This window comes from Choloepus didactylus (assembly GCF_015220235.1).
Source record: "Choloepus didactylus isolate mChoDid1 chromosome Y unlocalized genomic scaffold, mChoDid1.pri SUPER_Y_unloc1, whole genome shotgun sequence".
NCBI classification, from domain to species: domain Eukaryota; kingdom Metazoa; phylum Chordata; class Mammalia; order Pilosa; family Megalonychidae; genus Choloepus; species Choloepus didactylus.
In genome coordinates, this window is record NW_023637624.1 from 5,448,766 (window position 1) to 5,475,153 (window position 26,388).

Sequence of the window (26,388 nt, forward strand, 5' to 3'; positions counted from 1 at the left end):
AACTGGCAGTTATTGTTATTATTATTTTAACTTACCAACCTCCTCTCTGAGACTTTCTTTTTATCCAGGAGCTATTAAAGAATACCCAGGACTCCAAAACATAGCTCACCAAATCAGCAATAAGGCTGCTTAGCAAGTAAAGCTTAGTAAATTTTACTTGCTATGTAACTTTTTTTATATAAAAACAACTCCTACATTCTTTAATAAGCTAAGGGTATCCAGGTACATTTGTTCTAATGTTACAGAATGACAGACTAAAAGCAATAAGAGGACACAGCATTGAACATTTAAAAATTTTTATTTTTTCTTTATTTTGATCTAAACTATTTTACTGCTGAATTCTCTAATATTTCAAGGAAATTATTATTTCAATGACATGCTATCTTGTTCCAGATCACTAAATAAGATGAAGTTTGTTTCTTTGTTTTGCAAAATAGTAAAGCTCTTACTCAAACCTCATAAACAGCAAGCAATATGTGGCCAATACCATTCTGAAACTTCAAATATGAAGCTTAATAGTTAAACCTTATATCAAAAAGAACATCATTTGGGGAAAAGAATCCATTTTATCACATAGAATAGGAATACAGAGATTACATACACTGTGTTGCCTCTAGCCCCACCCTGCTCTGACTAATTAGATGGTTGACCATCTTCTTCAAACACAACGTGAAGATTCTTGCTCAATACACTCAGGGCAGGAGGAGCTGCTGGACATGGCCCTGGAACGTGCACTGGCCATGGCACTGATGCAAGCCCTGGCTGCAGCTCTGGCTCTGGCTCTCTCTTCCTCATCTCTCACAGCTTCTTCATACCAGGCCGGGAAGGCACTGCGTACGGAATTATAGACGTTGGCCCAAAACTCTAATACTTTCATCTTGCTGGTTTCGGCATGAGCTCTTGGACCTCAGAGGAATTCGTAGCATGGAGGGTCGCTGTTGGGCACTTGCCGGTACTCCAGGTACTCTTCCTGCACCAAATCTAGGATGAGCTTCCTGGGCTCCCCATAGATAAAGTGTCTCCAGCCAGCATATACCCCCATCATATTCAACATTTCCCAAATTTGCTGCCCGGTGGCGCTGTTGCCCTTCATGAAGATCAGGCCCAGGATGTTCATCAGAAAGCCGGTCTTGGGAAAGCCGCTGTCATCACTCAGCCTCTCATTGTTGCTTAATTCCAGTTTGTTGACAAGGATGTAGGTGTGCCTGTGGGGGTCAACTTCCTTTACATCAAGGCCAAAGATGAGCTCCAGGTGCTCAGAGGCTCTCCTCAGGATCTCAGGAAAGTGATTCCTGTACATTTGGATTACATTTCTCAGCATCTCTCCCTTTGTAATGGGCTCTTTCATCTGATACTTGTACAGCAGGTAATACACCATCAGAACCACCTTTCTATATAGAGGATGTCTGTGTAATTGCGCAATGACTGCCTGGGCCTGTGAGGAGCTTAGAATTTCCTCCTCTTGGTTGTTGGCACCTTCATTAGATCTTGAATATGAAATAGCTACAGCAGGCGTGCTGGTGGATGGGGCTCTCTGAGGCCCAGGTTGAGTGTTGGGTGTCCCTGCAGCACGTGAGCCCTGGTGGACATCTTTGGAATGATGAGAGCATGAAGACTGCAATTCTTGACTTGCTGCAGTGGCCTGAGCACCCACCAGATTGTGGTTCCCTGCATGTGCCTGGTGGCGTTTCTCACGGGCACAGAGCTTACTCTTCTGACCCTGAGGCATGATGACTTTGGTTAGGGGTAGCAGAAAGGAGTGCAAGATTAAGGCACCTGGAGAAGAGAGAATGGGATGGTGTGTGCCTCTTCAGCAGGGAGATACTACCTTGACTTTAAGGAAGACTGCCTCTGCAAGTTTCTTTGGTGGCACTACTCTTTCAACCCATGGGTTCCTCCTGTTCTCCTGGTCAGCCTGTCCCCTGAGGACTCCATGGAGTCATTGGAATTCACCTTAGATTGCAGTCTGCCAGCTCTGCCAGGAACTTACTAGGGCTGACAGCTGAACTTAGCAAGTCCAGCTTCTTTGGAGCCCTCTCTGTTTGCGGGGATGGTGTATTTCTCTAGGTTCACATTCAGGGCCACCTTCTTAACTTCTGGCAGGACCTGGGGCCCTTCTCATATACTGTGTGGATATTTACCCCTCCTAGAAAAGCCCATATCAACTTGAGATGGCAAAGGGTGAAGTGAGGGAACATCTCTTCTGAGTTCACTTCCCAGGGGGATACCCAGGATGACAGCAGTGACAGAACTCTGTGGGACCTTCTCTGTACTTGGGTAGGGTTCTCACTCAAGGTCTTCACCTGGGCTCCTGACAGGACCCAGGACTTCTTTCTCTGCTGACCTGAGACACATTCCATCAGAGCAAGGCCCTCACATCCCTGAGACCCCTCAGAAAGAAGTTAGGGAGGCCTCATACTAACATATCTGACCCAGGGCTGACAGCACCTGTAAGACTCTAAGGAACCTCTTTTTTTCTGTGGTGGGTGGTCCCCTCAGTCCTCACGCAGGATCCTGACCTTGACTCCTGGCGGTTCCTGAGACCCCCTCTCTGTCAACCTGAGATCTATGCCCTTAAACCAAAGTTTTATAGCTCTCTGAAATCCTGAGTACCAGTGAGGGTGCACCTCCTTCTTTCACACCTGCCTGGGGTTTCCCAGGGCTTACAGCAGGGCCAGGTAGGTTGGGTATATAATATCCTCTCTCTTCAGGGGTTGGGGCATCTCACCTTGCTGCACCTTGCTGCCTGGTCCCCCCTCGACTGACCTGAGACTGCTCCCTTTGACCAGTACACTCACCTCCCTGAAACATCCCCTCCCCAGAAGAGAGGGTGCATCTCAGACTGACAGCCCTGCATGGAGTCTCCCAGAGCTGAGAGAGGGTACAGGGCTCTGTGGAACCCCCTCTGCCCTGAGGTGGGTTGTCTATTCAGTCCTCAGGTTCCTCTTCTTGACGCCTTAGCTTTACTCTCCGGTGCCCTCCCCTCTGCAGACTTGAGCCCTATAGCAATCATACCAATGAACTCATCTCCCAGATATCCTCAGGAGGGTGTGGGAGCAGGGGTGGGAGGTGGGGGCTCAGAATGACAGGACTGCCCAGGGCTTGCCAGGGCTGGCCAAGTGGGAAGGGCCTGACTCTGTGCAACTGCCTTTGCTCTGGTGTGGGTAGTTCCTTAGTCCTCTCTCAGGGTCCCCACATTGACTGCTGGAAGTGCCTGGGACTCTTCTCTCTCAGGACCTGAGGATGCCCTCTCAGACAAGGACCACACATTCTTGAAACACGCCACCTACCCCAAGATAAGGTGCCAGAGTACCTCAGCCTCACAACCTTGCCCGATGCCTCCCAGGGCTGCCGAAACCTTGCCCAGGACCCCCTTTATTATGGGGTGGATCTTTCCTTCAGACATCAGTCAGGAATCTCCTCTTTAATTCTATTTGGGCCTGGCTCCTTTCTGTGCTGGCTTGAAGCCAACAGGCTGGTTCAATGCCCTCACTTCTCCGAGTTCCCACAGGGCTAATTCTGAGGGCGCTCAGTGCGTGCTACCTTAGGCGACCCCTGCTTTGGCCGAGCCTCTCACCAGGGACGGTACTCTGTGGGGCTCCTTCTCTTTTGGCATAGTCAGCCCCCTCACACGTCACTTAGGGTCTCTACCATATCTCCTAGCAAGACCTTGCACTCTTTCCTCTGCTGATCTGATGCTGCCCCCTCACAATTAAGCCTTCAATTCTCTGAGATGCCAGAAGTGGAAATCGCGGTTCCTCGTATCTAATGAACCGCACGTGGGGCCTCCCAGAGCTGACAACAGGGGCAGAGGTCTGCGCTATCACCTCTCTGTTGAAGTGGGTTTTTCTTCAGACCTCACCAAGCGTCCTACGTTTACTGCTGTTAGGACCTGGGATTCCTTCCTTTGCTGGCCTGAGCTGGACAACCTGATCCAATGCCGTCCGTCATCTCCCTGATGACCCAAAGCGGGAAGTCAGAGGGCGCTAGCTACATCAGGCGATTCCTGCCCTGAATCGCTAGGGTCTCCTCACACCTCACAAGTTGTCCTCATCTTATCTCCTGGCAGAACCTGGAATCTTTTCTCTATTGATCTTTAACAGCCTCCTCACAGAAATCCCTTCACTTTCCCAAGAAACAGAAGCTGACGTCGGAGTTTGTCACATCCAGCAACCCCAATCGGGACCCTTTAATTCTGTCAGCACGGGCGGGGTTGTGAGTGACCCTCTCTTTTGAGGTCGGTTTTCCCCTCAGATCTCACTCAGCGTCTTCACCTTTACTGCTGAAATGCCTGGAGGCTTCTCCCTCTGCTGGCCTGATGCCAGCAACTTGGCCCATCTTACCATCTCCCTGAGTATTCCAGAGGAAGAATTCAGAGGGCACTATGTCAGGCCATCCCTGTCAGTGCTTCTCAGAGCTTACAGCGGGCTGCTTTCTGTGGGGCCCCCTCTCTTTTGGTATAGGGGGTGCTTTTAAATCTTTCCTGGGGTTACCTTAATTCCAGTCAGAGCCTGGAACGTCTCCTCTCTGAAGTGACCTGATGCCACGCCCACCCTTCAGACGTCACTCAGAGGCAGGAAGTTAAGAGAAGCCACTTCCGGCCGCCCACATCTGGGCACGCCAGTGCTGAGGGGAGGGGGGCGGGGCTCTCTGGAGGTCCCTTCCCTTTTGGGAGGGGGATTTCCACACAGTTCACACGGAGGTCTTTTATTGACTTATGGCAGGACCTGAGACTCCTCTATCTGCTGACCTAAGTCAGTTCACCTTAAACTGAGGCTCTTTCCCCCTACTCCACCATCCCATCCCTTCAATCACCAAACATTGAGTTACCAGAGGGTGACATTAAGGGGCACCTTGTTCTAACAAGTAACAAGGGTGGGACACTGTGTGACCCCCATTGTTCCTGGGTGGGTGGTTCGATCAGGCCTCACTCAGGATTCTCATCTTCTCAAAGGGCCTGAGACCCTCCTTCTCCTGACCCGCTTCCTCCTTCAGATGCACTCACTTCACAGTTAAAGATAATTTAAATATACTACAGATCGTGTAATGACTTTGGGAATGGTCAGTTAAGAATCTTTTTTATTTATTGTTTTCATTTTCAAATTAACCAAGTCAGGGTACTATTAAAATTATAGAGATCTATAGAGATAGATCTTTAGGCCCCACATATCGTCATTGCCCACAGTTAATTTAGCAAGGAACTGCACAATCAACAATTCTCCATCCAGCCAGTAAATATTGGTACCATGGGCTGGCCACCTACTGCCGTCAGTAGCAACGTAGGCCACCAAACACAGCTACAGGACATTTGCCCTCTGGTTTGCAAAGAACTCAGGAACCCTGAGAGGCAGTCTGATCTGGGGATAGCAACTAGCTTTTTTCTTAAGACATGTTCACACTCAGTCCTTCATTTGCAGAGTCACTGAGGTAACTAGCTTCAGAGAATTCCCCATTAAATTTCCCACTCATTGCTGCTGCACACCCCCTTCCACTACTTGTTGGTAATCCTTGGCCTGTTTTGGTTGTCATCAATCACCAACCCTGCTCCTTCACACAGCCCCAACTTTGGTTGAGTAGGATCACTGTACACGGGGGAAGAAAGACCCTTCTCCATCAGGCATCAAAACAGTTCTCAAGCCCTAGTATGCTGACAAGGATGCAGTGAACTTCCAGAAAACCCAAGATTTATAGCTATTCCAGAATCCAGCAATAATATCACTAGGTGATGCAGGGAAGCCAGCTAGAGTCTGCCTGACAGTGGGTAGGGGATCTGGCATGCCTCCCGTCCTTTCATCCAGTGGATCCTCTCACTCACACCACACTGAAACTTAGGTTGGTGATGATAGTGCAGAGATTTCCTAAGCTTATTCATACACGTTGTCCAGGGTGCTCCTTTAGACCCTCCACCAAGTCTCCTGACAGATACTTTCTACCCTGTGATGAACTTTTGATTCAGAACCTATACTGGCAGCTTGCTTGGGGCTCTCTTGACATTCTTCTTACACATGGTCTCTGTCATGGACTCTTGGAATTGTTCTTCCCCTGAGGACCCCCTGATGATCCTTGTTAGCTGAGCTTCTCCAGTCTGAATCCATTCCCTGTCACCTGGTCATTATGATCAAATCCATGTTTCTCAGAGTAAGTGTCCTATTGAGATTTCAGAATTTTAAAGAATGCCAGAGGTATCCTGGTACTCAAGATAATACTTCACAGTCCTGCTTTATATGGGTGAGGGATTAAACTAACCTTCTGCTCAGACTAATGAGAAAAGAGATTAAATTAAGTGAAAATTATTAAAATTAATACAAATTAAAATAACATGAGAACATATATTTTCATGTGAAAGTTTGACCAAAATGTAAAAGGTTAATAAAATAAAATATGTAGGATAGTCACATACATTAATATATGCAAATAAAAAGTGATACAGCATTATTGGAATGGAGTTTCAGCGATATATAGCAAAATCTGTACTTGTCATATTCTGTCCTCTTTAATTCAATTTGCACTTTGCTATGCCTTTCCTAAAAGAAAACATGCACATTTGTCCAAAAATTCATGTTCAGCAATGTTGATTTCGTTTCTGTTAATCATAGCCACAAACGGAAACAGGTGAATGGCCAAATTATGTCACATTCATACTTTAGAATTCTAGGGAGTAGTTAAAAGAATGGGGTCGATATACGTGTGCTGTTATGGAAAGATTCTGCATTTGTTTTATTAAGTGGCAAGGGTAAGAGGTCGAACAATATATACGTAGTTATGTATGTCTGTTAAAAACATACAATGTATTTTCATAGCACATCTATCTAAGAGAAAGCCTAGAATAAATTTTAAGTGGATACACACAAAGTTTTTAATTGTGGTTGCTTGTGAAGAATGGCTGAATTTTGGAGGAATATATTAAGGAAGAGAAATTCTGATTTACCCATATTGTTAGAATTTTTTGGCAGCAAATATATACCCACTATTACCTTTGTGATTAAAATATTTAAATAAGCCTAACAATAGAAATACTAGCTGTGTGTTAGACATAAAATTACTGTTAGCAGAAGGAATGGAAAAAGCCTGAAATATGAATGGCTTAACAATACCAAAGTTTTATCTCATGCATATAAAATCCACTATGGGCTGGCAGAAGCTCTCAGATGTCAGGTTACCCACGGATCCAGGCTGATGCCATCATGTTGGGCCACATCTTAACACGGGGTCTCCATGTTTGCTGCTGAATGGAACCAAAAGCATGAGGGTGGCATAATGGCTCTCAAATGCCTTTGCCTAGAAGTGATTAACACTGCTTCTGCTCATATTTCAGTGTGCCTTGTGTAGTCACAAGTGGAATGGGCAATATAATGTCCCTATGACCAGGAAGGAGAGCAAGGCACAATGTGAATGAGTACTTGCAGTTTCTCCCATAAACTGTTACATAATAGGTGCTCAATAAAGATATGCTGTAATAATTTGTTATGACAACAGGCCTATTCCTTCTTGGGCCGATAAGATCAATTGTCCTTGCACTGTGCAAACTTTTTCTAGTGCTTATATGTGACAGGTATTTTCAAAGATAGGATCACACCAATTTTCAAAGATAGGATCACACCCATCTTTGTTTTCAAAAGGATCCTTCAGGAAGGGTGCACCCTTTTTCACTCAATAGCATGTTTCCATGATGACCTTTGTCATAAGCCCCATAATCTCTTCTTCCTTGGGGTGCATGATCAAAATCTTAATTTCTGAATCTCTGCTTTCTGATGAACATGGCTGAAAACTTATACAGGTGCCATTAGGCTCACTGTAAAACCAGAATTTCTCCCTGGGGCACTACAAACAAAAACATTTGAAGCATGGTGAATTATTATTTCTTTTCTTATGGAAGCATGTATGTTCGCAACAGAAATATTTTCTGCCTCTGGATTCGGCTGAATATAGCTCCACAAAGATTTCCCTGCCTTTATACTTGGAACCCATTACTATCTTATGTTACATGGCAAAGGGATTTTGCAGATGTAGTAAAAGTTCTTAACTGACTTTAAGATGGGGAGATTATACTGGATTATCTGGGTAGGCCTATCTAATCACATGAATCCTTATAGGGACAGAACTCTCTCTGGCTGCAAGACAGATGCAGCAGAAAGGGAAGTTTGAGATATTTCAATCACGAAGAGAGTCAACATGTAATTGCTGATTCAGAGATGTAGGGGCCCAAATGTGAACACTCTGGAGAGAGGCCTCTAGGAACCATGGCAGCCCCAGCTGACAACCAGCAAGGAAACAGTTACCTCAGCCTTACAACTGTAAGTATCTGGATTCTGCCAACAACTTTAATGACCATAGAAGGAGATTCTTCCCAAGCCTTCTGATATGAGCCTAGTGTTCCAGTTTGCTACTGCTGCTGTTTTGCAAAACACCAGAGATGGATTGGCTTTTATAAAGGGTGTTTATTTGGTTACAAAGTTACAGTCTTAAGGCCATAAAGTGTCCAAGGTAAGGCAATCAACAACAGGGTACCTTCACTGAAGGATGGCCATTGACGTCCAGAAAACCTCTGTTGGCTCGGAAGGCATGTGGCTGGTGTCCGCTTGTTCCCAGGTTGTGTTTCAAAATGGCATTCTCCAAAATGTTGCTCTTGGGGTGTTTCCTCCTATCTTAGCTGCAGCTCCAAATTGTCACTCTCACTTGCTCTCCAAAATGTCACTCACAGCTGCTCTGTTTCTGGGCTTGTGTGGCTCTTTTTAAAGTACTCCAGTGATCCAATAAAGACCCACCCTGAATGGGTAGGGTAACACCTGCATAGAAATAATCCAATGAAAGGTCTCACCCACAGTTGATTGAGTCACTTCTCCATGGAAACATTGAGCCAATAGGTTCCAACCTAATCAACACTAATAAATCTGCCCCCACAAGATTGCATCAAAGAACATGGAGTTTTGGGAGACAAAATACAACCAAACTGGCACACCTAGCTGCCCAATGGCTTGATTTAGACCTTATGAAACCTGGAGCAGAGAAACTAGTGAAGCCAACCCAGGCTCTCACCTGCAAAAATATGAGATAATAAGTGTGTGTTGTGGTAATTTGTTATGGCAGAAATAGAAAACTATTATAACACCTTGGAGGGATTCTGGGGTTTTAAGGACTTCAGCCTCTGTATGTGGCTGCTACACAGTGAATTCTATGGTGCTTCATCTCCCACTTACAAAGGAGGTTTTGGTTTTGACGATGTAGTTAAACTCAATCATCAGTGTATGTATTCAGTAGCCAGTTATAAGTTACTGATTAAAATCTATTTTTTCTAACCTCATCTGCTTTCTAAAACTTCCTCTCTAACTTCAGGGTTATATCCACAAAAGTACTATATTCTGTGCCAAATCGAGTTTACTCACAAGCCAATTTTGAAAAAAAAAAAAACTTTTTGAGTGTGGTGGACGTGTCCAGGGGCAATGAGCAGGAGACTAATCTTCAGTGTCCAAAGTGAATCATTATGTGGAGGGGGCTGTTGCTTTCAGAGGGACTCCAGGGTAAGGGATGGGACATCCAGGGGACTTCTGCAGGGAGGTGGAATGTTCTATGTCAGGGGGTGGGCAGATAATTCAGGGCTGTCTATTGCCCTGGAGCCGGGTGCTGTCTCAGAGGAGGAAGCAGTGAAGAGTGAAGAGCTGGTCAGGATCCAGTTTGGACAGGAAAGCACACTGGGAAGACCCGGGGTAAGGTGCTGTTACAGGGGAAAGTGTGGGGACTGACCACATGTGCCAGCCCCTGGGCAGTGTGGGCTCACAAGGAACGCTGGGATTATGGGCAGTGTGACTCTAGGCTAATGAAACTGACAGACTATCCCCGAACAATGTATACTTTCATTTTCACCTTCCTTCTTACACAAGCTTTCCATACATTGGCCACAAGATCCTCTTTTTCTGCGTGAGAGACTTTATGGAGTAGTGAAAAATAAAATGACTTAAGGAACAGAAGCTCTGCCTCAGGCTGGAAGGAGTGGAAACCTGTGGACTCTGGAGGAATTCAGACCTGGGGTCAAGTCCCAATTCTTTTACTTAAGAGCCAAACGAATTAAGGAAAATTGCAAAGCAGTGTGAGCCCTAGGTTCTTTGTCTGTAAAGTGGACTGGATAAGCCCTGTCTTTTAGGACAGCTGGGATATATGTAATGCATGTAGAGCACCTGGCACAGTGTGGCATGGATTGGTTTTTAATAAATGGCAGTTGTTACAATTACTTTTTTCACTCCAGACCTTACCAACATTCCCTCTGGAGATTTTTATTATTTTCAGGAGATTCCAGATAATTTTCAACCCTCTATGACAAAGCCCACTGTGGTAGTTTTGAGCTATTATGTACCCCAGAAAAAGCTATGTTGTTTATAATCCATCCCTGTGGGGCAGACCTATTTCTGGAGATGCTAAGAGACAACACAGACCCTCAGAGAGAAATCCACTGGAATCAGAAGCTGAAAGCAATGAAACCCAGGAGTGAAGGACCAGAAATGCTGGCCATGTGCCTTCCCATGTGATGGAGGGACCCTGGATGCGGGCAGACTTTCTCCAGAGAAGGTATCCTCTTGGACATGTCCATAGCCTTAGAATTGTAACTTGGAACTTAATAAATCCCCCTTGTTAAAAGCCAACCCAGTTATGGTATATTGCCTTCCAGCAGCTTTAGCAAACTGAAACACCCACCAAATCAGCCAAAAGGCAGTTAACAAGTAAAACTAAATAAATAATGTTTCTCCCATTTTAGGATATGTTATTTAATATGGGTGTGGGGGTGACCTGCCCACCTGGATGCAATTGATGCACCCGGACGCAACCCATGGCTCCTAGAATTTGTGTCAAAGACAACCTCCTTTTCTCCCACCAGTTACTGTTTAATCCAAACTACACTGATTTGCATTTATTTCACCCCCATTAAAAGCTAGGGGGTAGTTTGCCAAATTACATTCAAGATAATCTAATAATGCTTTTTAATGCTGTGTGCTTTAGATCTCCCAGCCCAAGGCGAAGAGTGTCAGTACAGCGGCTTCTAAGCATTTCACCTCAAGGGAGTACCACTCTCATTTCTCAGAAACTCCCCCAGGATGATGTGCACAAAATGCGTAGTTTGTGCAAACTGTTTAACTGCACTGGGTCAAGAGCACAGGACATCTCTCAACCCTGCCCCAGTTGGGGATTTCTCCAGTTTATCCATGATTCTAAGGTAACCACTAAAAGCCGTTTGCCATTTTGGGCTTTAGTCTCTCAACTGTGAAGCAACCCTTATGAGGGTCTTCCTCCCAGCATATACTCCCATCAGATTCAACACTTCCCAGACTTGCTCTTCAGTGGCGCAGTCGCCCTTTGTGAAGATCACCCCTTAATTTAAAATTAACTCACTTTGAAGGACTTGCAGTTTCTCAAGTTTCCACACCTGTTTGCCTCAGGGCATTTAAATTGGACCGTTCTCATCTGGGACCCTGCAAGCCCTCATCCCTTCTCTTGACTTGCCCTTTAAATCTTAGGGGGTATCTCACCATCTTCCTTTTTTGATCACTTCTACTCCAAAATTCTATGGCCATGGGCTGGGTCCTCATTATCCTATAATTCCCAGTACTAATGTTTGAGGAATAAAGAGCCAGTGAGGAAGAGTTCTTATTATTTATTATTTAACATCCAGTACATTCTTGAGTAAGTTAGGTGAATACAGGTATATATCTTTTTTATTTTTGTATTGCAGTAACATTTATACAACTCAAAATTTCCCATTTTAACCACCTTTAAGTGTATAGCTCAGCAGTATTAATTAATTAGCAATACTGTGTTACCATCACCAATATCCATTACCACAAGTATTTCATCACCTCAAAGAGTCTGCAATCAGTAAGCAATACAGTTAATTTTACAGAACACACTGAAAGTGAAAACGGAAACCATGCATTTACCTTCTTTTATTTCTTTTCCCTATTTCTTGGTCCTGACTATTTTACTGAGATCTTTACCTTTCTAAGGAAATGCCTATACAATGTCATGTCATCTTGTTCCAGTTCACTAAATGATGTGGAAAGTTTCCCAATTTGTTCTACAAAATAGTAAATTCTTACTTCCAAATTTCATTAACATTAGTCAACGTGTGATCAATATAATTCTTAAATTTGGATTCTGAAGATAATGAAACCATGTATTAAAAGAAACAACATTTTGGAAAAAAAGTATCCATGTTACCATACAAAACAGAAAAACAAACATGATATTTTCTGTGCTGTCACCAGCCCCACCAAAAATCCTCCACAACTTAGAACTCTGACTGCCCTCCTCAAACAAAAAGTGAAGAATCTTGCCCAATTCACCTGGGGCAGGAGGAGCTGCTGGACATGGCCCTGGAACGTGCACTGGCCATGGCACTGATGCGAGCCCTGGTTGCAGCTCTGGCTTGGGCTCTCTCTTCCTCATCTCTCAGAGCTTCTTCATACCGGGATTGGAAGGCACTGGGGATGGTATCATGGACCTTGGCCAAGAACTCCAGAACTTTCATCTTGCTGGTTTCGGCATGAGCTCTTCGACCCCAGAGAAATTCATAAGATGGAGGATCGCTGTTGGGCACCTGCCGGTACTCCAGATACCTTTGTCTCACCAAATCTTTGGTGATGAGCTTCTTGGGATCCCCAAAGATGAAATGCTTCCTCCCAGCATATACTCCCAACAGATTCAACACTTCCCAGACTTGCTCTTCAGTGGCACAGTTGCCTTTCTTGAAGATCACCCCTAGGACCATCATCAGCAGGCCTGTCTTGGGCAAGCCTCTGTCTTCACTTACCGCCCCCCCCCCCATAGCTAGTTTCCAATTTGTTGACGAGAACATAGGTGTGCTTGCTGGTATCCACTTCCTTCATGTCAAGGCCAAAGACAAGCTCCAGGTGCTCAGAGGCTCTCCTCAGGATCTGAAGGTAGTGGTTCTTGTACGTTTGGATTATATTTTTCAGCATGTCTCCCTTTGTTACGGGCTCTTTCATTTGATACTTGTACAGCAGGTAATGCACCAACATTCCCACCTTCTTATCTATAGGGCCTCTCTGAAAATGCTGAATGGTAGGCTGGACCTGTGATGGATTTTGACTTTCCTCCTTTTGGTCACTGGTATCTTCATCAGAGTTTGGGCATAGGGCAACTGCAGCAGGAGTTACAGTGGATGGGACTTTCTGAGGACCCTGTGGAGTACTAGATGCCTCAGCAGCAGGTGAGCCCTGGAGAATATCTTTGGACCTAGGAGATGGGGAGACCTGGGGCTCTTCTGCCACTGCTGCAGTAGCCTGAGGACCCAGCATACCCTGAGTTTCTTCCCGTGCCCGGCGGCGTTTTTCACGAGCACGATTCTTACTCTTCTGACCCTGAGGCATGACGACTGAGGGAATCTGAAGGAGAGAGGAGATTATTCAGCAGGGAGACACTACCTTGGGCTGGATGAAGGTGGACTCTGCAGGTTTCCTCAAGGTCACTGCTCTAGGAACCCACAAGCTCCTATTCCCTGATCAGCCTGTCCCCTCAGTATGCTATGGACAGAATTAGAGTGAGCTTTGTGCCGTTGTCTGCCAGTTTTGCCTGGGTCTTTCTAAGGATGACAGGAGAGACTGGTAGTTTTGAACTCCATGAAGACGCTTCTCTTCTTGGGGAGTGATGTTTTTATTAGTTCCCATTCAGGGATATCACCTTGACTTCTGCAGGAGATGGAATCACTCTGCTCCACTACTTTGATATTGACCCCCTCATACCAAGGCCCTCACCTGGTATGATCAGGTGGAGCCTCATCTGATTATACCTGCCTGGGGACATCTTTTGGTAACAGCAATGGCAGAGCTCAGTGGGACCCTCTCTGTCCTGTGGTAATCAGGGTTCTCAATATTCATTAGGGCCTGGAACTTCTCCCTCTGCTGACCTAAGAATTGTGCCTTAGAACGAGGTCTTCACATTTCTGAGACTCCTGAGGAAGAGGTTAGGGAGGCCTCGTCCTAACCTATCCCCCATGGCTGACAGCCCATGTATGGCTCTGTGCAACCCTCTGTGTTTCCAGATGACTGGTCTCCTCAGTCCTCTGGTTCCTCATCGTGACTGCCTGATGCCATCTCCTCTGCACATCTGAGATCTATACTAATCAGACCAAGGCCTCCTCCCCATGATATCTCCAAGAAGGCAGTCATGGGGAACACAGAATGACAGATATGGCCAGGGCCTCCCAGGGCAGCCCACAGAGACAGGCCCTGACACTGAAGCCTCCCCTTCGTTCTGATGTGCGGAGGGTCCCCTCAGTTCTCCCTTTGGTTCTGAACCTGATTTCTGGCTGGGCCTGTAATGCCTCCCTCTGGTGACCTGAATCCGCCAGACTTTGACGAAGGCCTTCACTCCCCATCCCAAATTAGCCAGAAGGCGAACTGAAGCTGCGCCTAGGTTGAGCCACGTCCAGGGCCTCCCGGAGTTAACAGCAAGTGCCGGTCTCAGTTTAGACTCCATGGGGATGGGGGGGAATTCTCCTAGAACTTACACAAGGGACTTTCAATGACTCCTGGCAGGGTCTAGGACTCCTCCCTCTTTTGGTCTGATGCTGACACACTAGTCCGGTGCCCTCACCTGTGTCCCTTCAGGGAGAATTCAGAGGGCACTATAACGCCGTTCCTTGACCGGGGCCTACCAGGGTTGACAGCAGGGGTGAAATTCTGTGGGGACGCTATCTTCTTGGGGTAGTGGATTCTCTCAAAGCTCTCATGGGGTCTTTATCTTACCTCCTGGCCAGACGTTGACTCCTTCCTTTGATGATTTCTGTCTCTTCATACCGACGCCTCACCACCCACAGACTCCAGAGACGGAAGTCAGGTTGATCACATCCGGCAACTGCTGCCCGGGCCTCCCAGCCCTGACAACAGGGGCAGGGCAAGTTGGAACATGACTCTGTGGTACCCAGTATTTTTGGGTGGGGGATGATACCTTATGTCCTCTCTTTGGGGATAGGGAGTTCTCATTTTTGCTCCTGGGTCCTTGATTAAAGGCTCCTTAGAAAATACTACCTCTCAGTAAGTGCTGAGCAATTCCTCAACTGAAACCCGTGCAAAGGTTGGGCATCTCAGGAGTGATGTGAGGTGGAGAAACTGCAGCACAAGTCGGGGGTCCAGGACAGGAAGTGAGCTGTCCAAAAAAATGCACTGATCAATGAGGTCTGTTCACCAGCCAAATTTAGACTTTGGGGAACCTTCTGTTCTAAAAAATCTAGTTTGTACAAGGAAGAGGCAGTTCTGTTCAATTTTGTGAGACCCAAATCTTGACATCATCTAATGTTAGGTTGCATAGTACAGTGCAGTGATTTTCATTTTATTTTGACCCTCATTTGTAGTAAGACATATATGATATACATGCTTTAATTAATTATTGTTTTGTGTGGCAATGCTTTTGACCTTTCTATAATGACCATACACCAAGAATGACTGGGATCACCATTTCTATTCCATATTGTAATAGAAGCACCTACAAGTGCAGTGATGGGAAGCAGATGAAATTAACACGTTAAGGAGTGGAAAATAAGAAATAAAGCTTTCATGATTAACAGCATTAGGCTGTGTGTGAGAAAAATCCAAAAGAACTAAAGATAAACCATTCAATCAATATAAAAGTATATAAAGGTTGCTGGGTATAAAATCAATATATAAAAATTGTTTCTGTACCAACAAAGTATGAAAATGAAATTAAACATTATATAACCTGTAAACTGCCATAAAAATCAGCACATAAAATAAATCTAATAAAAAATGTAAAAACTCTACAAAAATATAAAAATACTATTTAGAAAAATTAAGGAAGACATACCTGAAGAGAGAAATACAATATATTCATGGATGGAGGAGTCAATATTGTAAACTTGTTGATTCTTCCCAAGTTTAATCTCAAGATTGACTGCAATCAAATATGACTCCCAGGGATGAATGTGGACCTGGCATCGTGGGACTGAGAGTATCTTCTTGACCAAAAGGGGGATGCAAAATGAGACAAAATAGTTTCAGTGGCTGAGAGATTTCAAATGGAGTCGAGAGGTCACTCTGGTGGACATTCTTATGCACTATATAGATAACACCTCTTAGGTTTTAATGTATTGGAATAGCTAGAAGTAAATACCTGAAACTACCAAACTCCAGCCCAGCAGTCTGGACTCCTGAAGACAATTATATAATAATGTAGATTACAAGGGGTGACAGTGTGATTGTGAAGGCCTTGTGGATCACACCCCCTTCATCTAGTGTATGGATGAGTAGAAACATGGGGATAAAAACTAAAGGACAAATGGGGTGGGATGGGGGATGATTTGGGTGTTCTTTTTTCACTTTTATTTTTTATTCTTGTTCTGGTTCTTTCTGATGTAAGGAAAATGTTCAGAGATAGATTGTGGTGATGAGCGCATAACTATATTATCATCTGTGGACAGTGGATTGTATACCATGGATGATTGTATGGTGTGTGAATGTATTTCAATAAAACTGAATTTAATTAAAAAAAAAAAAGATTGACTGCAATCACATTCAAACACCTTATAGGATGTGTGTGTGTGGGGGGAGGTGGGGGAGTTTGTGAAACTTGACAAGGTCAAGCTGATTCTAAATTTTAAATTGACATGCAGATGACAAAGAATAGCCTAGACACTCTTGAAAAAGAAAATAAAAGGACATATTCTACAATATAACAAAAATTACCAAAAGGCTATAGCAGTTGGGACTTCATGGTATGAGTATAGGGGTAGACAAATAGACAAATTCTGAATTTGAATAGAGAATAGAGAATAGAGAATTCCCAAACAGAACCAATATAGAATAGAGAATTCCCAAACAGAACCAATTATATTCAGTTCCTTGATTTGGAAAAAAAAAACAAAACAAAAAAAAAACAAAAACAAAAACAAAACTGACAGCGGGAATAGGACTATTGTTAAAATAAATTATGATGGAGAGTTTGAAGCACCCAATTCCTTGAGTTGAGGACATGGAACAGAGAATCTAGAAGAACAAGAGAGATAGAATTTGCAGAACAGAGCACTAGAGAGTAGAGAGCTACACAGAGAGAAAATTCCAGAGATCAGCAAAGGATCCCCCTTGAATATTTAGCCAAATATGGATCAGTGCATGAGTGCAAGGACCCTATCTGAGGTCATGGAAAGAACCACATAAAAAGCTCAGGGTTAACAGTGCCTGGCATTTTTTCAGGCCAGGAATAATGCATGCTCACACCAAAGATTAAAAAAACCCTAAGATCACAAGGCATTGGGTAGAGTACCCAGAAGATCCTTGTTTCTCTATCGGGGAATGATTAGTCCTAGACTGCACACTGTTCTTGTCCATACTCACAAATATTAATGGCAAGACCCCCAAAGTTCAATCCATTATCAAGTAACTTACTGCACCTCACAACAAAGTTCAAGAATATTTATAGGAATACAGAAATGTCCAGTGCCCAACCAGATAAAATTGACAATGTCTCCCAACCAATAAAAAAGTACCAGGAATTCAAAGAAGCAATAAAATGTAATCCATGATGAACTAGAGCTGAAACAGATGTAAGAATTTGCAAGCAAAGACATTAACAAAGTTATTATAATTGTGTTGTTTATGGTCAATAAGTTGATAGAATTATTAAAGACCCAAATAAAATTCATGGAGGTGAAAACTATAATGTTACCAAGTGCGATATGAAAAAATACACTATGTGGTATTAGCAACAAATCATACATTACAGAAGAAAATAGTGGTGAATCTGAAGACATAACAATTGGAGCCACCCATAATGAAAAGAGAGAACTGAAAATGTAAAAATATATGTAAGTGGAAAGCCCACCCCAATCATGAAGGTGGAGTGAGAAGCTCCAGGACTCCATCCTCTCATAGAAGCTTTGAACAACTAGCAAGAACTAACAGGAACAACTTTCTCAGAGCTTCAGAAAACAGGATGCAGTAATAGGGCAAGAACCAAATCAAGAGAAATAGAACTTAAAAATAGTAGGACTTTATGGCTTCCTGACTAGCCCCTTCCTCATATCTGCAATAGCCCAGAGGAGCTGGCCTGAGCACCAAATGTGGGTCTCTGATCTCAGTTCTGGAGAAAACAGAATAACCCTTGTGCATATACTGGGAGCAGTCTGGTGGAAGCCAGAGGAACCTAACCAGAACCTTCATCTCAGGCTTTCAATCCCAGAACTTCCCACATACATAAGGCAACTCGCAGACCTCCCTTATGGAACACAGTGGGAGAGCACTAAAGTTGTTACTGCCCGAATCAAGGCTTTGCTGGCTATGGTCCATATAGTGCAGTGCCTGACCCCATAAGGAAACCATTTCCTAAGGAAGATGGACATTCCTATCTGTGTAAATGGGGGATTTCCTAGGGCCAAATGCACATGCCCAAGACATGCACAGGAAGGACCAGTTAAGCCCCTATACTTTGGCCTCTAGCTATTTTCTATATCAATATATGGATAAGCTGTGAAGGAGAACACTTGCACAGGTCAATCTGCAAACACTGGGGAAGGCATTTTATTCTTTTTGTTGTTGTTGTGTCAGCTCCTGGCATTCAAGGAAAAATCTGTCATGACACTAGCTGGATGCAATCTTAAGGAACAGACTCCTCAGAGTCTAAATTCCACCAATAACACCTTAAAATATCAAAATGTCCACATTGCACCAAAACCAAAAGATTACAAAACATACAAAGACAAAAGAAGCAATGGCCAAGCAAAGGAGAAGATTAAAGCTTTAGAAACCATTAATGAGGAGGATCAGACCAGACCTGGGATATACCAGACAAAGATTTTTTTTAAATGTTTCTAGACATGTTCAGAGAGCTGATAGAAAACATAATCAAAGAACTAAAGGATATCAGGAAAATGACAGATGAACAGAAAGAGAATATTAATAAAAAGATGGAAATTTTGTAAAGGAAACAAATAGACCTGAAGACCATAGTACAGAAGCAAAAAAATTCCCTAGAGTTGTTAACCAGTATATTGGAGACAGGAGAAGAAAGAACCCACGAACTTGAAAAAAAGACAATTGAAATCATTGAGTCTGAAGGGTGGAAGGGGAAATGAATGAAGAAAAGTGAACAAAGCCTAGGGAATGTGTGGAACACCATCAAGCATACCAATATACATATTATGTGAGTCCCAGAAGAAGGAAGAAGAGAGAAAAAGGAAAGAGAGAATATTTGAAGAAATAATGGCTGAAAACTTCCCAAATTTAATGAAAGACATCCAAGACACTCAGGGAACTCCAGACAGCAGGAACCCAAATAAACCCACACTGTGACATATTATAATCAAACTGCTGAATGGCAAAGATAAAGGGAGATAATGAGAGAATGGCAAAGATAAAGCTATTCTCAAGAGAAAAGCAACATGTCATGTACAAGGGAGCTTCAATAATATCAAGTTCTGAGTTTTCATCAGAAACCCATGGAGGCAAGAAGGATGTGGGATGATAAATTTAAAGTGCTCAAAGCAAAAATTTTCCAACTAAAATTTCTGTATCTGGCAAAGCTTTCTTTCAAAAGTTAGGAAGCAACTAAGTCATTCCCAGATAAAAGCTAAGGGAGTACATCATCAATAGGCCTGCCCTATAAGAGATGCTAAAGGGAGTTTTGCAGGTTAAAGGAAGGGACTAGAAAATAAGTTGAAGCCACATGAAGAAATAAAGTTCTCCAACAAGGCTAAGTTCTCCATGGGTAAGATAAAAGCCAGCAGTATTGTTATATTTTTGGTTTGTAACTCCACCTTTTACCTCCTACAGGATCTAAAATGAAAATGCATAAAACATACTAATATATCAGTGGTTGTGGACTCATAATGTTTAAATGTGTAGTTTGTGATAAGAACTGCATAAAGTTCAGAAGGATACAGGGTTATTGGAACATAGTTTGTGTGTATACTGTTGAAGTTAATTTGGGATAAAAGCAAATGAGATTGTTATATATGTAGGATGTTAAACGTGAGCCCCATGGTGACTACAAAGAAAATATTGAAGAATATGCAAGCTTATGAGACAGAAACTGGAATACAGGTCATCAGGGGTAGGGGAGCAGGAGGAATGGGAAGTTAACACAAAAATGAAGGTGAAGGTGAGGGGCAAGATGGCGGCATAGAGAACAGTGGAAGCTAAGTAGTTCCCCTGGAACAACTACAAAAAACCAGAAACAACTAGTAAATAATCCAGAATAACTGCAGGGGGACAAACGAGACCATCCACTCATACACCAACCTGAATTGAGAGGAATGCCCGAGAACACAGCATAGAATCTGTAAGTAAAACCTGCGGAACCAAGTTGTGGGACCCCCTCCCACATAGCCCAAGCTGCAAAGCCTCGTGGTGCCAGAGAGAAGCTCTCTCCCAGCAAGCGAATATAGCTCAGCTGAGCTCCAACTGGGGTTTTAAGTAGCGAGTGTGAACTGCTCACTACAGGTACGCAGCCCCAAAAAACAGACAGAGGCTTTGGGTGACGACTGACCTGGGAGAGCCGGAGGGTCGCCTTGGACTGGGTCTGAAGGGGACTATCTGTTTCTTTTTTGGCTCAGTGGAGAAAGCCCCAGTCATTTTCAGTTTCCAGGGCTGTGAAGCGGAGAAGGGTGGAGATAGCACAAGCAGAGAGAGAGACCACTGAAATGCTAATGACCTCCACCTGGGAGCTCTGTCTTCTCTAGGAGGAAAGGGGTGGGGCCCTTTCCATTCAGAACCAGACCCCAGAGCCTGGGGGAACATGACCATACCTCCTCACACCAGGCAAGAATTATAGGCTAACAGGCGTCACCTGCTGGACAGAAAAGCACAGTGACCCGAGGCATCAAAGGGTGGAGCAATTTTCTAAGACACACCCGCAGGGAAACCAGATACTGAATATTTCTTCCCTCTGGGACCTGAGCCTCTTCTGGTCTGGGAAAACCTGATTTGGATAACCAAGGAAACCATGCCTAGACAACAGAAAATTACAACCTACACTAAGAAAAACAAAGTTATGGCCCAGTCAAAGGAACAAACGTACCCTTCAACTGAGATACAGGAATTTAAACAACTAATGCTAAATCAAATCAAAAAGTTTAGAGAAGATATTGCAAAAGAGATAGAGGCTGTAAAGGAAGCACTGGGCATGTATACGACAGAAATCAAAAGTTCAAAAAAACAACTAGTAGAATCTATGGAAATGAAAGGCACAACACAAGAGATGAAAGACACAATGGAAACATACAACAGCAGATCTCAAGAGGCAGAAGAAGACACTCAGGAAGTGGAGAACAAAACACCTGAAAGCCTACATGCAAAGGAGCAGATGGAGAAAAGAATGAAAAAATATGAGCAACCGTCTCCGGAAACTCAAGGATGAAACAAAGTACAATAATGTACGTATCATTGGTGTCCCGGAAGGAGAAGAGAAGGGAAAGGGGGCAGAAGCAACAATAGAGGAAATAATTAATGAAAATTTCCCATCTCTTATGAAAGACATAAAATTACAGATCCAAGAAGCGCAGCATACTCCAAACAGAAGAGATATGAATAGACCTACGCCAAGACACTTACTAATCTGATTTTCAAATGTCAAAGACAAAGAGAGAATCCTGAAAGCAGCAAGAGAAAAGCGATCCATCACATACAAAGGAAGCTTAATAAGACTATGTGCGGATCTCTCAGCAGAAACCATGGAGGCAAGAAGGAAGTGGTGTGATATATTTAAGATACTGAAAGAGAAAAACCGCCAACCAAGAATCCTGTATCCAGCAGAACTGTCCTTCGAATATGAGGGAGAGCTCAAAATATTTTCTGACAAACAGACAATGAGAGACTTTGTGAACAAGACACCTGCCCTACAAGAAATACTAAAGGGAGCACTACAGGGTGATAGAAGACAGGAGTGTGTGGTTTGGAACACAATTTTGGGAGATGGTAGCACAACAATGTAAGTACACTGAAAAAAGGTAACTATGAATACGGTTGAGAGAGGAAGGTGGGGAGCATGTGAGACACCACAAGAAAGGAGGAAAGATAAAGACTGGGACCATGTAACTTGGTGAAATCTAGAGAATTCAACAATTGTGATAAAATGTACAAATATGTTCTTTTACGAGGGAGAACAAGCAAATGTCTACCTTGCAAGGTGTTAAAAATGGGGAGGCACTGGGGGAGGGATGCAATCAGCATAAACTTGAGACTGTAACTAATAGAATCATTGTATTATGCTTCCTTTAATGTAACAAAGGTGATATACCAAGGTGAATGCAGATAAGAGGGGGGGATAGGGGAGGCATGTTAGACACTTGACATTGGTGATATTGTCTGATTCTTTATTCTACTTTGTTTTAAGGTTATTTTTCCTTTTGCTGCTTCCTAGCTGTCTTTTTTTTTTTCCTCTTTCTTTTGCCTCTCTACCTTCTTTGACTCTCCCTCCTGCCTTGTGGGAGAAATGTAGATGCTCTTACATAGATAATGGTGAAGGTGGTGAACACATAAATGTATGACCATGCAGAAAACCATCGATTATTTACTTGGGAAGGAATGTATGGTGAGTGAACAAAACCATATTAAAAAAAAAAAATGGGTTGATAACAAAACCTCGAGGGCAATATACTGAGTGAAATAAGCCAGACGCATTAGGACAATTATTGCAGGGTCTCACTGATAGGAACTAATTATAATATGTAAACTCATAGACATGAATTATAAGATACCAAGATATAGGACGAGGCTTAAGAATGGGGAGTGGTTGCTTAGTATGAGCAGAATTTTCAATTAGGATGAACTTAAATGTTTGGAAATGAACAGGGGTCTTGGTAGCAAGATGTGAGAATAACTAACAGCACCGAATGGTGTGTGAATGAGGTGGAAAGGGGAAGCTCAGAGTCATATATGTCACCAGAAGGAAAGTTGGAGGTCAAAAGATGGGAATGTATAAAACTGAATCCTATGGTGGGCAATGTCCATGATCAACTGTACAAATACTAGAAATCACTTCCATGAACCAGAACAAATGTATGACAATACAATTAGAAGTTAATAATAGAGGGGCATATAGGGAAGAACTATATACCTATTACAAACTATATACTACAGTTAGTAGTATTTCAACATTTTTTCATAAACAGTAACAAAGTACTATATCATTACTACGAGTCAACAGTTGAAGGGGGTTGGTTAGGGATAGGGGAGGATTAGAGTTTCCTTTTCTTTTCTTTTTTTCTTTCATCTTTCACTTTATTTCTTGTCTGGAGTAATGAAAAGTTTCTAAAAATTGAACAAAAATTAAGTGTGATGAATGCACAGCTGTATGAGGGTACCCAGGGGCAAGTGATTGTACACTTTGGATCTTTGGATAATTGTATGGTATCTGAACAATATCAATAAAAATGAAAAAAAAAAAAGAAAAAGAAAAAGAAACAAAAAAAATGAAGGTGAAATAAACATTTTTTCAGACATGCAAAAGTTCAAATGATTCATCACCAGCACACCTGCACTACAAAAAATATTAAAGGAAGTCCATCAGGTAGAAGGAAAATGTTCCCAGATAGAAATATGGATCTACACAAAGATATGAAGAGAACCAGAAATGTTATTTACATGGATAAATATATAAAATATGTTTCAAGCAGATAATTGCTTAGACAAAGTGACAATGAAGTAATATGGACTTCATAACAGAGGTAAAAGTAAAATGTATGACAAAAATAGAAGCAAGGTCAGGTGGTAAGAAATAAAACCATATTGTTTTAAGGTTCTTAAAGCTTAGTAGTTAAAATGCTATAATGTTACTTGAAAGTAGAATGTGATAAATTAAATTGTATGTTAATAATGAATATACAACAATACCAATTTTATTAACACTTCTGGAAAATTGCAGAGGAAATATTTCCCAACTTATTTAATTAGATCAGCATTACCCATGATACAAAAATCAGAGAAAGACATTGCAAGAATAGGAAACTAAAACCAATATGCCTCATGAACACTGATGCAAAAATTCTAAACAAAACTTTAGTAAATTGGATACAATTATAAATAAAAAGTATAATATGTCATGACCAAATGGCTTTTACACCAGAATGCAAGATTTGTTTAAAACTCAACTATCAATCAATGTATTCACCTTACTAACAAACCAAAAAATGAACAAGCATATGATTATTTCAGTGGGTGTAGAAAGACACTTGATAAACATCAACATAAATTCCTTATTAAAAACAAAAAAACTTTTAGCAAAGTAGAAATAAAAGAAAAGTTCCTCAACTTGATAAAGGGCATCAGCAAATAACCCAACAGTTAACGTCTTACTTAATGATGAAAGACTGAATGCTTTCTTCCTAAGATTAAGAATAAGAAGAAAACTTCTCCTCTCATCATTCCATTCAATATTGTACTGGAGGATCTAACCAATGTAATCAATCAATAAAAAGAAATAAAAGCCATTCATTTTGAAAGGGAAAAATAAAATTATTTGCAGAAGACATGATCATCTATGAAGAAAATCCTATGTAGTCTCTAAAAAGCTTCTAGAACTAATAACTAATTTTAGCAAGATCAATAGAAGTAGACTGTTCACATATACAAGCAAAGAATTTGAATTTAAAAACAATGCCACTATAGTACCACCTAAAACATTAAAACTTTAGGAATAAACACTACAAAATATGTGAATGATCTGTACACTGAAAACTACAAAACATTACCAAAGAAATTACAGAAGGCCTAAATAAATGGCAAGTTATATCAGGTCCATAGTTTAGAAGACAATATTTTTATGATGTCAATTCTCCTCAAATGATCTCTAAATTCAACAAAATCTCCATCAAAATTCAGCAGGAGTTTGCACATATTGATAGTCTGATTGAAAAATTCATGTAGAAATGCAATGACCTATAATAGCCAAAATGACTTTGAAAAAGGAAAGCAAAGTTGGAGGAGTGATATTATCTGATTTAAAGGCTTATTAGAAAACTAAAGTTATCGAGACAGTGTGGTATTTGTTTAAAGACAGACAAATAGATCAATGGAACAGAATAAATAGACCAGCAAGAGACCCTAACACATACGGGCAACTGACTGCCAATACTGGTGTAAAGGCACTTACATGAAGAAAAGATAGTCTCCAAAAAAAGAAACTGGGACAACTGGAAATCCACATACTCTCAAAACAAACAAAAAGAAACAAACAAAAACTGTTACCATATAATAAATTAACTAAAAATGGATTACAGACATAAATGTAAAACCCCAAACAATAAAACTTCTAAAAGGAACATAAGAGAAAAACTGTGAACTTGGGCTAGGCAAAGATTTCTTAGATACAACTCCAAAAAGACAATCCATAAAAGAATGAATTGAAAAATTGGACTTCACCAAAATTGAAAATGTCTGCTCTTCTAAAGACACTGTTAATACAATGAAAAGACAAAACACAGAATGTGAGTAAATATTTGCAAAACATTTATCTGATAAAGGACTTGTACCCAGTATTTATAGAGAACTCTTGAAATTCAGTAATAAGAAAACAAACATCCCCCCAAAATGGGCAAAAGATTCACCAAAGAAGAGATATGAAGGGCAGAGAAGCACATAAAAATGTTTAATATAACTAATCATTAGGGAAATGCAAAGTAAAATCCAATGAGATATCACTACACACCTATTAGAATATCTACAATTAAAAGACTGGTCATACCAAGTTATTACCCAGAGTATGAAGGAACTCATGCATTGCTGGTAGGGAAGCAAATTGGTACATCTTCTTTGGAAAATAGTTTTCCAATCTTAAAAATTTAACATATACCTACGATATGACCCAGCTCAGGTATTTACCTAAGAGAAATGAAAGCATATGACTAAGCAAGGATGTATACACAAAAGTTCATAGTAGCTTTATTTGTAATACCAAAAAACCAGAAGTAAGTCAAATGTCCAGTCCATTAACAAATGAACAGATAAACTGTGGAATATCCATACAATGGAATATTATTCAGTAATAAACTATTGATGCACAATATAGCGAGGATGAATTTCTAAATAACTATTCTGAGTGAAAAGAAGCCAAACAAAAAGGAGTGCATGCTGAGTGATGCCATTTATATAAAATTCTAGGAAATTAAAACTACCATACAGTGACAGAAAGAAGATAAGTGGTTGCTTGTTGATGGGGAGGGATGAGAGAGAGATTATAAAGGAGTATGAGGAAAATTTGGGAGATGATGGATATGTTATTTATATTGATTGTGATGATGGGTACATGGATGCATACATACGTCAAAACACATCAAATTGTATACTTTAAATATATAGTTTATTGTATGTCAATTATACCTTAATAAAGCCATTAAGAGTTCTAGAACAAGTTGACCTAATCTATAGTTAAAATTGG

The 26,388-nt window shown here is 41.9% G+C and overlaps 2 pseudogenes; both read right to left on the minus strand.

Moving 5' to 3' along the window:
• Positions 1–658: 658 nt before the first annotated feature.
• LOC119525892 lies at positions 659–1,729 on the minus strand (annotated as a pseudogene).
• A 10,596-nt stretch (positions 1,730–12,325) lies between these two features.
• LOC119525909 lies at positions 12,326–13,376 on the minus strand (annotated as a pseudogene).
• Positions 13,377–26,388: the final 13,012 nt, after the last annotated feature.